General features: G+C 41.1%; 1 non-coding gene across 1 annotated transcript; it reads right to left on the reverse strand.

Annotated features, from left to right (window-relative positions):
* Positions 1–2,427: 2,427 nt before the first annotated feature.
* Positions 2,428–2,591, reverse strand: LOC123947844. The gene has a single exon (XR_006819872.1). It is a non-coding gene; the product is annotated as a U1 spliceosomal RNA (small nuclear RNA).
* Positions 2,592–12,074: the final 9,483 nt, after the last annotated feature.

Below are 12,074 nucleotides of genomic sequence, written 5' to 3' on the forward strand. Positions count from 1 at the left end.
AAATATAAACATGATGGGCAAGAAGAAAAGAAGAAAGTCTAAGCATTTAATCATATTCCTGAAGGGACTATAGATTGCTTTGGCATAATCACTCACAATCTATTTTCCTGTGGTATTAGGACATGTATCATTCTAATGCTTAGAGAGAATGCCAGTTTCCACCTAAAGATGGAATTACACAAGTACACACAGTTTACTGTTTACATGGGCCACAGAAGTGTATAAAGAGGAGTTCTACAAATCCTTTGGTCTCCAAAGAAGTGTCAACTAATGCTTCACCCAATACATATGGTCAGAACATATTTTTTGATTGACTGGAACAATATCTTTAGGTTAACATAAAGCGTTAAGATTCAGGAATTATCTCCCCAACTACACAATGACTAAAGAGAAGCTTAAACCCACTTTACCCTTCCAGGTGAGGCATCAGAGAAATTTTGATTCTGTAGCATTTTCTTACTTGAATAATGTGGACTTCTATATATGGTAATAAACCTAGTTAAGAACTTCTGATGTCCTGTTGAATATTTATATGTTGTATAGATCTCACTGTTAAATTCATCCTCTCAGTGGAGGCATTTGTCAGCTCTCCTGGTTAAGATTTGGGGAAGCTGATCGCTGAAAGGAAAGGAATAAGAAAAATTGTAGCTCTGGCATTCCAGATAAATAAGCTCCTAGCAGTTGAAAACCACTGAAGTTATACTCTGAAATACAGATCTGTCTTGAAGACTTAACTGCTGGATTGAGAAATGAACAAATACTGAAATACACTTAATCCTTCTCAAAAGACACCCAGTTTTAACAGCCATCTTTGGGCCTTGTAGCGAGAAAGCTTTAAAAAATTCAAGAAGTACTTCTTGGTGTTAAAAATAATCCTGTAGCCTGCATGCTGTGAATGTCTAGTTTGTTTTCTTGCAGGAAAACAGCAAGGGGGTATTTGTTTTCAAACAGATCTCTCTCCATTCTTGCCTTCAGGATATCTGATGCTTAGTTTATTAACCCATCAATTTATCAGGTCATCAGAACTCTCTCTAACACACTGCTCTCAAATGCTCACATTAAAGGGGTAAGACAAACTAATTTTTGCCACATATATTCTCTGCCTTGTTCACTGTCTAGCTGATTTTTTGGCAAATAGTCTTGGAGACTTTGCTGTCCTTTTGTTTTACTGAGTCCTGTGCGACAACGCACTTGAGGCACAGCCCTCAGCTCTGCTGATCCCAGCTTCTAGGAACACTTTTTTGCCTGCCCTTTAAATCCTCCACTACAAAGTCTTAAATTTCTAGAGAGTACATACAATGGATGGCTCTTGCAATTTCCATGTGAACTTTTAATAAGCATCTAAAATAAAAATGTCAAACGCAGAGTTCTTGCTTCATGCTCTCCCCATCCCCATCAAGCCCTCTCCTCCTCCCGCCCCCGTCCCCCACCTCCAGCCAAAGGTGACTCAAGCCAATATCCTTGGAGTCATCCTTGATCCTTCTCTTTCTTTCAAGCCCCATATTCCGTTATTAGGAAATCTTGTCATCAAAATATACCTGTGATCTCATCCCTCCTTACCAACTCCACTGCAGGTCAGAGCCTCTACTGTCTCTCAGCTGGGTGGCTGCACTGACCTCCTGGCTGGTGTCCCTGTTCCTACTCTCTACCTCTTGGAGTCTATTCTCTAAACAACTGCTTGAAAACCTCTTTTAAAATGTAAATCTGATTGTGTCATTTCCCTGCTCAGATCCCTCCAGCAGCTTCTGATTACACCTAGAAACAAACTCACAGGACTTCCTCTGGAAACCAATGTTTAGTATGACCTGGCTCCTGGCTTTTCTACATCTGGATTCCTTCCTCTCTTGTTTCTCCCATCCTCTCAGCTTCAGGGACACTGCCTTCCCAGAGGGAGGGCCAGCATTTGTCTGCCCCAGGACATTCATGTGGCTCAACTTCCTCACTCCATTCAAATATGACCTCCTTGGGGCACCTGAGTGACGCAGTTGGTCAAGCTTCTGGCTCCTGGTTTTGGCTCTGGTCATGATCTTGCAGGATGTGGGGGGGGGGGGGCAGGGCATAGGTTGCTGTGAGATTCAGCCCCATGTACCCCCTGCACCCAGCGTGGAGTCTGCTTGAGGTTCTTTCCCTCTCCCTCAGCCTATCACCCCCTAAAATAAATAAATAAATCTTTAAAAAAAAAAAGGAAAGACCACTCATTTTCAAAATGGGGGAAAAAGAATTTGATTAAATGAATGAATGAATGAAAGCAATATTTAATCAACTGTTTATAAAAATAAAAAGTATTGATTCATAGAAAGCCATGTTTCTGGTTATAATGTATAATTTGATCCAGTGAAAGGCTATTTTTTTTTCCAGCATATGTTTGGAAGTTTGAGACATATAATCTAGTATTTAATAAAAATTACTTTTTTTTTCTTTTTTTTGCAGGGGAAAGCGCGAACGCAGTCCCCCACTACCACAAATTATGCAGTCGAGTTTCCCACATTTGGGGAAATCGCAGGGGTCAGCACATCCGGAGTGCAATGGATAAGCCTCGCCCTGGGAAAACCACCTTCGTGATCATGGTATCTCCCCTGCCAGGTAAAAAATTACTTTTTTTTTTAAGATTTTATTTATTTCACAGAGATCACAAGTAGGCAGAGAGGCAGGCAGAGAGAGAGGGGAAGAGAAGCAGGCTGAGCAGAGAGCCCAATGCGGGGCTCGATCCCAGGACCCTCAGATCATGACCTGAGCCGAAGGCAGAGGCTTTAACCCACTGAGCCACCCAGGTGCCCCAAAATTACTCACATATTTGAGCAGTTTCTGAGTGTTCAGAGACTGTCCTAGTTTGCACATAAGTACTTTATGTACTCCTCTGAGGCAAGTACTGTTATATTCTCGTGATGAGGGTAGTGTGGTTTAGAGAGTTTGTTTCCAGTTCAAGGTCACCGTGATAACATGGTAGTGCTTGGAGTTGTACAGTAATGCTTATTAGGGACTGAGATTAAAAAGACAGAAAAAAGTCAATGAGATGGATACCAAATGGCCACTCTGAGCACTTTCGTAAGTGCTAGGGGACTCTAGGATGTTTGTTTAACTCCCATTGTCTCCCACCCATGAGCGGGGGGCCATGGTGCCAAGCCAAGTCCAACATCACCCTTTTCCAGTGGAACTGTCTTCATGGCAATGTGTTACGCATTTTATGATTCCAGTAGAGTTGCAGCAACTCCATCAAATATTTCTTTCTTGGTCTCTACTAGAATATATGCTTTTATTCCAGATTTGCTTTAAATATAGAGAGGTTTATGGGTTCATTCCAAACAATCCAGTGTTGTCCACTCCTTTCTGCCCTAAACATGACTGTTGAACATATTCTTCTGCATCAACTCTCTCGGCCTATGTGGCTGCTACTCCAATCCCTCCAGACTCTTTTCTCTGAGGCAGTCATGTAAGTGGAGAAAACGTACCTTAATTGTAATCAATGATTTTCCAGTTCCCTGCAGCTCGGAATGAACATATTGGTCTTTGCTCCTGTCACCAGGAGTAGTTCTCAACCTGGAAGTGTCTTCCCAAAAGCTGGGTCCACCTATGCCTTCTCACTACTGCCCTTATAGCACTTGTCTTGACTTTCCCAAATCCCTCATCTCTATCTTCTTCCTTCTGTTCCACCTTCTTTGACACTACTTTTTGGCTTTTCCACTTTATTTTCAACCTCTTCCATCTGGTATTATAACCTTCTTCTCAAATTTAGTCACGTGTTCTCAGACATAATTATGTTTTGCTCTAAAACAAGATCCTCTTTCAACAGTGAACTATCCCTTTTATACTTTGCATTTGGATAGCATATTATGGTTCTCAAAGGTATCCAATGTTTCAGGTATCCAATGTAAGTAAACCTTCAGAGCAATACTGTGAAGTAGCTATTACCATCTTAATTGAAGAGAAAAGGAAATGGAGTCACAGAGTCTTGTCCCTTGTTCCGTACTACCCACAGATGTGGAAATGGGAGTAGAATAAGGCCTGCTTTTCCCTTTCCCCACAGCACACCACTTTTGAGTTTTCTACTGTAGAATGTGGTAGGATTTGTGCTGTTCATTCTGGTGGCCAGCAGCCACATGTGACTATTTAAATTTAAAATAATTAAAGTGAAAGAAATTTAAAATTCAGTTCCTTAGTCACACAGCTGCAATTTTAAGTGATCAGTAAACACATATGAGAATTGGCTACTGTACTGAACAGTGCAGATGTTGAACATTTCCATCATGGTGGAATATTCTAGTGGATGGTGTTGGCTAAGTCCCAGCCATGTTATTGATGCAGAAAGAAAAGTAGAATTTCCACTATCCTGGCTCTCTAGCTGCCCTTGCATTGGGGGAAGTGTGTACACTTGCTCCCTGGAAATCTGAAATTATCCCATTATAATGAAGAACTAGTTTGTTATTCCCCAAACAGGACAGGTCATCAGAATTACAGATTCCTGACCCATTAATTCTTGAATGAATCTATAGTGCTCAGAGATGGATTATTAACTCCTGGTGTGCTAGTTGCAAACCTTGTTATTGATAAATCAAAGACCTCAGGGCACAGTGGACATTATCTATTGCAATTCTCTCCTTGCAAAAATTGAAGTCCAAAGTGATCAAGTCACTGTTTCAAAGTCACCCAGTTGGTGGCAGACTCGAGAATAAAATACAAATTTCCACATTTCCTATGCAGGCTTTCTTCTCTCAGCCACACTGTTTTATTGAGCATTTGTAGTTTACCAAAGCCTGTCCCAGATGATAATCAGGAAAAGAAGTCAGAGAGCAGTTTCCTCCTCTCTCTACCCATGCCTTTCCTGCTGCATTCATTAAAAATGGAGGTGCTGTTTTCCTAAGGCCGTGCCAAAAAGGAGCAGCCTTGTGAGACTCCCAAGACAGCTGGCCAACAGGATTACATAGCCTCGCCTTGGATAATGAGACTATGTCTCATACCCTACCTCATGCAACTTATTCCAGAATGTGTATCTGCTAAGAACACCTGCCACATCACCCTTCCTCCCTCAGCCACTGTGTGCAGCCCTGATCTCCTTCCCATAGGAGTTCTAAATAAGTCAGCATTGGGGAGCTAGAGAAACCTCTACATCTTCTTGCCTACGAAGTCATAAAGCAACAGCTGGGTGTGAAAATATAACCCCTGTCACTTTCCCAAATAGCATGAGACCTGGCCTGACGGGGCCCGTGCAAGGTCTTGGGAATGTTGTAATTCACAGCTGCTGCCTGGAATAACATCTTTCCTCCCCTAGGTTTTGGGTGGTGGCAGAGGGTTATGATCTTTTTTAAGCACTGCTTTTCTTCCTCAGGACCCTTCTGTCATAGCACCACTAGGCATTTACTCCTTCTCGTCCTAAATGTTTATATGTGACTGGGTGTGAAGTTCGGTGACTTTGGAGGCATAACGACCTGAAGCTGCTGCTTCTTTACTCCTAGAACGAAAGCTGTGATCTCTTAGGCAGAAAGCAGAGCAAGAGCAGAGCTCCTGACTTGACATTCTTTTGTGCTTGAAAACATCAGCTTGCTAAATCTGGTGCTGCTTCTTTTTTTAGCGGGATAATACAAAGGTCTAAATTTCCCATGCAGGGAAAGGGCATTAACCAAAGGCAGTGCTTATTTGAATTTTTTTCTCCTAGCGTCCACTCTCTTTTGCCACTTCCGATTTGATTTCTCGCTCATAAAGAATAATTACGGGGTAAAATGGATTATGACTTTTCTTAACACAAAGCAGAATTGAATAGTTAGCAGCAAAAATCCAACAGCTGCTTGTGTTCATTTTTATCCTAGGAATCTGATGAACAGAAACAGGAATGAATATGTTTTAAGTAAACAGCCCATGTTCAGACGGGACCTTGGTGCTGGGAATGAAATAGAACCTTGGTCCAACTGAGCTTTATAATCAGCAAAGCCGCCGCCATCTGTCAGGGCTGGTCTCCTCTCCCTCGGTCTCTGGCTCCCGGGGCCCAGCTGACAGACGGGCATCATTAGCTGGCTTGTGCACTAGGTCACCCCACTGAGACGGGTCACCTTGTGCCTTCGGGGTGGTTTATTCCCCTCTGTTCCCAATTCTGATCCTGAGAAAGGAAAATTGAATTTTAGTCTTAAGATTAAATGATGACAGTATGCAATCTGTCAGCTCCTTGCTGGTCGCCAAGCAGGTTTGCTAAATTAAAAAAGAAGGGGAAAATATGATCCAGCCTCTTCTTCCTTCAGTCCTCTGGGATCAGAAGCAGGGGAACCCTGCCTGTGTCTAGCCCATTTAAATGCAAACACCTCAAAGATGCTTCCAGCCTTTATGGGGCTGTGTGGATTAATGAGCAGACCTGGAGATGTCATTTATTCTAGCTAAAATGCAGTGAAAATGAGAGAAACTGGTATGAATGGAGAATCAAAGAAAGAGACTCAGTGTGCTGGTGAGTGGTCACAAGGTCCATGCAGGGAACCACTTAGAGGCACAGAGCCCAAGTCGAAGCCACAAGCAACACTCTGCCCCCAACCCCTTAATTTTTTTCATTCAGTCATCTATTTCAATGACTCTGTCAGTTGCACAGATTTTCTTTCATGGTTTCTTTTCCCCCCTACAGACTGTTTCCCCTTAATCTACCCAAAACTGTGAGCCCTGCACGCTTTCCACTTTCTCTAGAGGCAGCTGTCAATCACTAATCTCCTCCCCTGAAGGATGCCCCTGACCCTGGCTTCTTGACCCTCATGTTGAAAGCACTTTTTTCCCCTCTTTCTTATCTTGGTTTCAAAGGGCTTTCTCATGACTGACAGTGACCTAGTTCTGGACCTCACTTTAGACAAGTTCTGGCAAGAATTTTTTATTAGTCAAATCTCAATGTAATCAATATTCTCTTCTGAGATAACTCAATTAATTCTCTTAATAAAGGAACAATATTTTGCACAGGGATATAATTATGGATTCAGCTGCATTTTAATTTGGATGAAGAAGGAGGACTGTTAGAGCCCAAAGATACATGATAGAGAATCTTCTAGATTTCACTCCTGTAAAGAATTTGTGCCAGTGTTGCCCTTTCATCAGAAAAGCACTCCATTGTGTACATGGGGGATCACCTTATAAGATTTTAGTTTAAGGATCTTGAAACTTTTTAAGTCATGGATATATTTTAGAAATATCAAAATACAATGAGAATGTAGACTTGTCTGCTGATTTCTTAAATAGTTGCTCATCAGTACAGGCGAAAACCCCATTACAAGGTAGACTGAGGCCCCTACATGCGTAGTCTTTGAATCTTCACATCCTGTGTGGCTTCTGGTCAGCTTCCTCTTGGGTCCCTCCAGTGGTTATTTCAGACCTTCAGCAATGCTCTCAACATTTCCACCCTGCCCTTTCCCCTCTCCATCAAACCATTTAACTTCACCTTTGACTTTGCTGAGAAATTAGGGGTTCGTAGACTTTATTCCCTTAAAAGCCCTATTTTCGCATCCTTGTGCCTGTCTTCGTCCCCTCTTCCTTTCCAGCCCGCAGTGGAAGAGGGGACCTTTTTCGAATCTGGTCACATCTCAGCCTGCTTCCTTCAGGCCTGGGCCTCCATTTGTTGCCATCTCTCCCATTAGTCCTACTTCCTGCTCGTTTCTACCCTTGCCCAACTCACACTTCCACCCCTCGCCTGTGCCCACTGTAGTGCCTTCTTCTCTTCATTGAAGAAAGTGAAAGCTTACACTTGATGTTTAAACTTCCTCAACTCCCAAGTGCTTTTTAAAGTCTTCACTGTGTTTTTTACTTTCCTGAGACCCTCTGGCTAAAGGTCATCATTGACCTTGGAGTTTTCAAATGGAAAGAATTGGGGGGGCAGGTGTTGTCACTTTCCTTGACCTTGTGCAGCTTTGGAAACTGCAGCCCACTGAGATCAGTGTGGGTACAGCTCACTCTTCAAATCTCCATGCTAAATGCAAAGAGGCAGTTCTAGGTTCAAATACCACCTCGGAGTACTTTCGCTATATCCCTTTAGGGAAGTTACATATTGCTATTTTAGCTGCAAATTATTATAGGTAATAGTAATTAGCTGGTTTGAGGATTGATTCACAATGAGTGAGTAGCAGCAGGGCTAATTCCTTCTATGCATTAATTCTTTTTTTTTTTTTTTTAAAGAGCAGCTTTTTTTTTTTTTTTAATTTATTTGACAGAGAGAGAGAGAGATCACAGATAGGCAGAGAGAGAGAGGAGGAAGCAGGCTCCCCGCCGAGCAGAGAGCCTGATGTTGGGCTTGATCCCGGGACCCTGGGATCACGACCTGAGCCGAAGGCAGAGGCTTAACCCACTGAGCCACCCAGGTGCCCCCCTTGTATGCATTAATTCTTATAGCAACTCTGAACGACAGTGATGAGGAGGAGGAAGAGGAGGAGGATGGTGTAAAAGATGAAGAAATAGAAGCAGTGAAGCAATTCACTGTTTTAGTGACATAGTAAGAAGTAGAAAGCGCATTCTTAGGCATCATCTTGAACTATCTCTCTCTAACCCCCTGTTCTCTTAGAGGTGTACATGAGATAAAATACAAGCTCCTATGCCAGTTAGATGTGTCCTCATGAACGTCCCAAAATGCAAACCTATACCATGTTCCAAATGGTATGTATACATCCCTCCCTTTTCCGTGACTCCCAATCTCAGTGAGTAGACCAAACCCCCTTTCCAGAAACCTTAGAGTCTGTCTACATTTCTTTCTCTCCCTGATCCCCTCTCTTTCTCCCAGTACCCAGGTCCCCTCCAGTCTACCTCCCTCATGTTTCCCACACCAGACACCTCATCATCTCTTCTCAACATTGGTCTGGTTTCCTGACCTCCACGGGTGCCTTGGGTCTGGCTCTGTTTTCATTGATCTTTTATGCTGCTTCCAGAGGAGTTTTTGAAACACAAATAGGATCACATTCTTACCAGTTCTCTCCAAACAAGACACAGAGAGGTTAAATCACCTGCCCACATTCTAAAAGGTAAGAGTCGGGGCTTGACTTGTCCAGGGAGTCTGGTTGAAAAACCTTCACTCTTAATTCCTAACCACTTGTCAGCCATGCCTCCCTGAGAATGGAAGGGAAATTTCACCAGAGTTCTCCTGACTGCTTGCTTTCTCTGCCAAGGACTTTCTCAAAGCTTCTCCAGTGATGCTTTCCTTGTACCTGATTCTGGCTCATCATTAGTTAGGATCAGATAACCACAAAGTAACACATCAAATCCACCAATTTCTATTGAGCTCTTTCTTGTCCAAGTCTATACACATTCAGGGAAACTCACACCAGAATCAGTGCAACAGATTTTTTCCAAACCCAACAGACTAAATGCCATTTTTGAAAAGAAAAATATGTGCAAATATAAACTCTCTAATGAGACTAATATCTGACTCTTAATTTTTTGTATTAAAGTCATCACAGATCATTTATGGATCATTTTTTACAAGTAAAATAAGAAAAAGGCATGTGTTAATTCACTAAATAGTTTTAAGGTTGGACTGAAGCTGCAATTCAAAGAGGCTTTGTGAAATATTTGCATTTGTAACCACCTTTTATATGGGTTTATGAGTTCTCATTTGCTCTTTCAATAATACTGTGTGAAGTAGGAATTTTCCTCCCTACTTTATGAATGTGTACACCGAGGCTCAAAATATTCAACCAACTTGCCTCAAGTCACCCTGTGAGATGGTGGTGGAAGCAAGATTCAAATCCAACCTTTTGATATTGAGATCCAAGTTGTTCCCACTGGCCAGGTTCTCAGGAATCTGAAAATATTTTTTTAAATTTTTATTTAAATTTAATTTAGTTAACATATGCTGTATTATTAGTTTTAGTGGAGGAATTAAGTGATTTATCAGTTGCATACAACACTTAGTGCTCATTACATCACATACCCTCCTTAATGCCCATTAGCCAGTTACACCAACCATCCATCCCTCTCCCCTCCAGCAACCCTCAGTTTGTTCCCTGTAGTTAAGTGTCTTATGATTTGCTTTTCTCTCTGTTTTTATCTTCTTTTTCCTTCTCTTCCTCTATGCTTATTTGTTTTGTTTCTTAAATTCCACATGAGTGAAATCATACGGTATTTGTCTTTCTCTGACTTATTTCACTTTGCATTATAATAACATTATACCCTCTAGTTCTATCCACGCTGTTGTAAATGGCAAGATTTCATTCTTTTTGATGGCTGAATAATATTCCATTATATATATGCCACATCTTCTTTATTCATTCATTTGTCTAAGGACATCTGGGCTCTTTCCATTATTTTGCCTATTGTGAAAGTATTTAAGATCTTTATTTATTTGAAAGAGAGTATGTGAGAGAGAGAAAGAAAGAGAGAGATCACAGGCAGGGGGGAGGGGTAGAGGGAGAAACAGATATCCAGCTAAGCAGGGACCCTGATGCTGGGCTAGATCCTAGGACTCTGGGATCATAACCTAAGCCAAAAAAGAGGCTTAACAGACTGAGACACCCAGGTGCCCTGTGAAAGTATTTTTTAAGTAAAGATTTTACTTTGGAATGATCCTCAACTTACAGAAAAATTATAAAGATAGCACAGAGAGTTCCTGTGTACCCTTCACCCATTTTCCCCATTACTGACATCTTTATAGTGTGACAATACAATGATCAAAACTAGGAAGTTATCATTTGTACATTACTATTAATGAAACTCCAGTCCTTATTTAAATTGCATCTGCTTTTTATTAATAACTTTTTCTGTTCCAGGATCCAGTCCAGGACACAACATTACATTCAGTTATCATGCTTCCTGTATCTCCTCTAATCAGTGACACTTTCTCCATCGTTCCTTGATAGCTTTAAAGAGTACCAACGGGTCAGGCACTTTGTAGATGTTGAAAATAATCTTTCTGATACTCAAAAAATGTCACATTTCTGCTTACAGCACTTTATTCTATACCTAGTTGATTTTTTGGGGCCTATTTCAAAGGGCAGATTTCCAAAACTTTTGCCTGGAAATGATTGCATATTTCTTCTTGACATTATTAGGGACCAGAGCTTGTTAGAACACTGTTTTTTACCTTGCAAATCATTGCAGTGCGTACCCTCAGATGAATTTAATGCCTCTTCTTGTATTACCAGATAATTGGATCCTTCAGGTCTAAAATGGTAACTAAGCTGAAATCATTGCAGAAAAGGTGATGAATATACATGAAAAATTAAGATAAGAGGTCACTTCACAGAGAGAATAGTAGCTAAACTAAATGGATATAAAATTTTAAGAAACAAAAGTTTACTATAGCAGAAAATGAGTTAATTAAATGTTAGATGTAATAGACCACACTGACTTGTCTTAGAGTTGCTCAGTCTTTATCATCAGTTACTTTGGGTTTGAGGAATATTTAAGACTAAATTCTGGTATTTTACTTTATGTAGTAACAGCTTATAGCATAAAATGAGAAAGATGACAGCACATACCCACTACCTGGCACACAGTAGGAGCTCAGTAAATGTGACTTTCTTTCTGGAGAAGACTTACCTACTGCTTATTACATGACAGGCCCTGTTCTAATGCTTCCATGAGCTTATTAAATCCTTACTGCCACCCATTCAGAGAGGTCGAGGTGCCCAACATTTCACACATGGTAGGTATTATGCTGGGATTTGAACCCAGGCATTCTGGCTACCATATCTACTCCTTTAACTGTGGTTTTCCACTGCTCATTTTTTATCCATGCAGACCAATCTGAGTAATCAGTGTTGCCCATGAATGAATTTTCAAAATGATGGAACTGAAAATGATTTACCTTTTTCTGTAAGAACACTTTCTAAAATACATCACTTGTCTTCCTTGCACAGATCTCGTATTTCCTTAGTATCAGAGCATTATTAATGTAAACACCAAATCTTGTATTTTTCTCAGCTGTTTTCTTTTCCTCATACTGATAAAGTGTTGATGAGTTATTTTCCCTGCCATTCAGGTTTATCAGTTTCCGTTATCACTGTTGGCTCTTGGTCACTTCTGGCAGCATCCAGTTGTAGGACTCTAACAGGATCAGTTTTCTTTCTTCGCAGTCACCTGTTTCCAGTTTGCTATTAGAATTATATCGAATGTAAAAGTAAAGATACTGAGGG

This window comes from Meles meles, chromosome 7 (assembly GCF_922984935.1).
Source record: "Meles meles chromosome 7, mMelMel3.1 paternal haplotype, whole genome shotgun sequence".
Classification (NCBI taxonomy): domain Eukaryota; kingdom Metazoa; phylum Chordata; class Mammalia; order Carnivora; family Mustelidae; genus Meles; species Meles meles.